The sequence below is a fragment of the Myotis davidii genome, unplaced genomic scaffold (assembly GCF_000327345.1).
Source record: "Myotis davidii unplaced genomic scaffold, ASM32734v1 scaffold642, whole genome shotgun sequence".
NCBI lineage: Eukaryota > Metazoa > Chordata > Mammalia > Chiroptera > Vespertilionidae > Myotis > Myotis davidii.
This window is the reverse complement of record NW_006293957.1, coordinates 558,594-562,411: the sequence shown is the minus strand read 5'-3', so window position 1 is coordinate 562,411 and position 3,818 is coordinate 558,594.

Here is a 3,818-nt window from a genome sequence, read left to right as displayed (position 1 = left end):
ACATCGATGATAGAGCAACATCGATCAGCTGCCTCCTGCATACCCACTACTGGGGATTTGCCCACAACCAAGGTACATGCCCTTGACCAGAATCGAACCTGGGACCTTTCAGCCCACAGGCTGACACTCTGTCCAGTGAGCCAAAACCGGTCAGGGCGAACAATGTGATTTTTATGTGTCTTGATGTAGCTTTCTTTATGTGCTTGCTATTCACTGAGCTTCTTTGATCTGTGGGTTTATATTTTTTACTATATTTTGCCAAATTTGGAAATTTTTGAATCATTCTTTCTTCAGATGATTATATATATACAAGTTCGGGTCTCTAGAGGGAGCTTGGGAGGAAGAGGAGTGAACCAAACCGTAGGGTCAGGACCTCGGCAGGCCATTGAGTGCGGGACGGCCAGCAGGGCCATCCCTGCAGTGGCGAGTTCATGACCAGCTGCCTGAGACTGGCTTGTTCCTGGGCTGGGCGGTTTCATGCATCTGCTCTGTGCTGCCCTGCAGTGCGGTGCCTGTCGGGGCTGTGCGTAGCTTACTGGGAAGGCATGGCCTGGGGAGTCGGAGCCTTGATCCCACGCAGTAACCAGATCCTGGCATTGAGAATGCTGCCAGTTCTCTGCACCCTGAGTTGCCCCACTGTTGCGTCCCCAGAGCAGTCATGGTGCCTTCTTCGTCACGGTCCCCTGAGCTCGCAGCAGTGGAGATGTGCTGTCACAGGTTTGGGTGGAGGGAACATGGAAGACCCGGAGTGATAGCAGGTGCCAGATGCTGGCTGGGGAGGCGGTTGTGTGGGTTTGCGTGAAGCACTCAGTCACAGCTTTGGAAGCCTCTTTCTTAGTTTCTCAGAGAGCTCGGTGGCAAGGACATGCAGGTCTTGTCCTGCATTGCGGTTTTCATGGGAAACCTCGCCGTCGGGGGTGTCAGGGGTTGGCCTGGAGCACCTGCGGCAGAGAGACACCCTTCTCCAGTAACCTCTTTGCAGGCGGACTCGTCGCTGGATTCCCAGGAACTGCTCAGCTGATCCCTGCTGTTCCACAGAGTTCTCTGAGCAGCCATCCATCTCCTGCGGGAAGAAAGGTGTGTGCTTGTGCACAGTCACTGCCTGACCGGCCCTGGGGGGGCGGGGGGCACCCCGGCTCTGGACGTGTTCTCCCTCTGCGTTCGCAGAGGTCGGACAGTCGTTGTCCAGAATTCCCTTGTTTAACAAAGGAAGTTAAGTTCCCAGTGAGGCCCGTGGTTAGAAAGGGAGGGGATTGGGGAGAGGAGGAGGAGGAGCCGAGCTGCCTCTTCCTCACCCGCCTGAAGGTGCAGAGCCTGAGGCATGACCTCCAGCCCGCTCACCTGCCCCAGGAGGCTCCTTCTAGAGACCGTGAAGGCCGGGCTCTGCTCCTGTGACCGGGTGGGTCTGAAAAGCAGGAGGCAGAGTCGTGCTCTGACCTGGGCCTCGGGGCAGCGGCCTCCTGGTTCTCGGCAGAGACAGTGGCCCTGGGGTCTGACTGCTCCTCAGTGGTTGGAACCGCGTGTACGAGCTGCTGTCGCAGGCACACCCCTGGGAGGCAGATACAGCGGGCAAACCATTGACCTCGTTGCCCGGGCGCCGCCACCAGTGTCCTACCTGGCTGCTATGGGCACCACCATCTTTGTCACGGAGTGATGGTTAATTTGCATATTCCCTTTTCAAGCTGCTGCCCCAGAGCTGGAGCTCAGAGGGCATGAGTCCAAGTAAGTCTGCAGGCCCTTTAAGAGAAACTGCCGGAGTCTCCAACTGCCTCTGTCACTCAGCCATAAACCCCACTGGTTTTTACAGCCTGAAGTTGCAGGGCCTTCTCCTCCCAGCTCTGGAACTCTGGGCTGAGGGTCTGGTGTGGGGCTGGGACCCGTTGATCCTCACAGGAAGCCTCCAGATTAAAAACATGCCACACTTGGGTGTCGGACCAGCTGGTTCTATGCACTTCCTCTCCTACCAGTCTCAATGTGAGTTCTTTTTTACTTCTCTAGTTGTAGGACTTGCATTCAGCCAGATTTCAGGCAGTTCTGAATGATGGTTGTTCTGTATTTTGGTTGTAATTTTGATGTGGTTGTGGGAGGCAGCAAGTACCAGCATTTACCTACACTGCCATCTTGATTCTAGAGTCCATGTTTTTAACCACAGAATTATATTCATTCTGAAATGGAATGGGGTGATTTTAAGACGAGGTTGTATACTACACACTCACACACACGCACACATGTTTTTATTTGTTTCCTATATTTATTCCATGTTCTCCACATAGAGTAGATGAATTTGCCTGTGTTTGTTGTAGTGTTACCTGAGGCACCTGGGAACACATTATCTCCATACAAGGTCTAAGTATATCTATCTGATGGGTTACGTTTGATTGATTTTTAACAATTACTTCTTCTCTCTCTCTTTTTATATATATATTTTATTGATTTTTTTACAGAGAGGAAGGGAGAGGTATAGAGAGAAACTTCGATGAGAGAGAAGCATCGATCAGCTGCCTCCTGCACACCCCCTACTGGGGATGTGCCTGCAACCAAGGTACATGCCCTTGACCAGAATCGAACCTGGGACCCTTCAGTCCCCAGGCCGATGCTCTATCCAGTGAGCCAGACCAGCTAGGGCACTTCTCTTTTTAATATTAAAATTTGTTAGAAACTTTTCATGGGGAACTTTTTGATTGATACTTTATGACTTGCCTAATGCTTCATTTGCATTGTAGAGAAAATATTAAAAGGTCAGTGGAATATAGTTGCTTTTTAAATATTTATCCTGAACCCTTTCTATAAATAAGTATTTTTTAAATTAGTGTTTGATTACATATCATTACTACTGGGATGGAGCCTGCAACCTGGGCATGTGCCCTTGACCAGAATTGAACCGGGACCCTTCAGTCCACAGGCTGACACAATGGCTATACAAGTTGTTGAAATTGGGTAGATATTTGCATAGCCTGGTTATATTATTTGTATTGTTTCTTAGAATATTATTGTTGTTTTTTAAATCCTCATCTGAGGATATATTTCTTTACTGATTTTTAGGGAGAGAAGGAGGGATAGAGGGAAACATTGGTCAGTTGCTTCCTGTATGTGCCACAACCAGGATCGAACTCGAAACCTACATATGTGCCCTGACTGGGAATTGAACCTGATACCTTTTTGTTGTATGGAGGACGATCCAACCAACTTAGCCACCCAGCCAGGGCTCTTAGAATACATTTAAAATTACCCTGTGAAAGAACAGTAAGAAAAAAGATTATAAAATACTTGAGGCCTGGTGCACAAATTTGTACACCAGTGGGGTCCCTCAGCCTGGCCTGCAGGATCAGGCCATAACTGGCTCTCTGACATCCCCCGAGGAGTCCAGAATTGTGAGAGGGGGCAAGGCAGGCCAAGGGACCCCACTGGTGCACGATCAGTTCCAGGGAGGGATATGGGAGGTTAGCCAGCCGGGGAGGGACCACGGGAGGGCTCCAGGCTGTGTCCCACCCGTCTAGGTCAGTCCTGATCAGCCAGACCCCAGCAGCAAGCTAATGTACTGGTCGGAGCATTTGCCCTGCAGTGGTCAGTGCACATCATAGCAACTGGTTGACTGTCTGTCCCCTGGTGGTCAGTGCACATCATAGTGAGCGATTGAGCAGCCTTAGCATATCGTTAGCATATCACACTTTGATTGGTTGAACAGACACTTAGCATGTTAGGCTTTTATTATATAGGATTGCTGTATCAATTGAAAATGAAAGGAAATAAATCCATCTATGGAACAGTTTTAAGAAATAGGTTAAGAAATGAAAGGAATAATTGCCTGTCAGTCATGC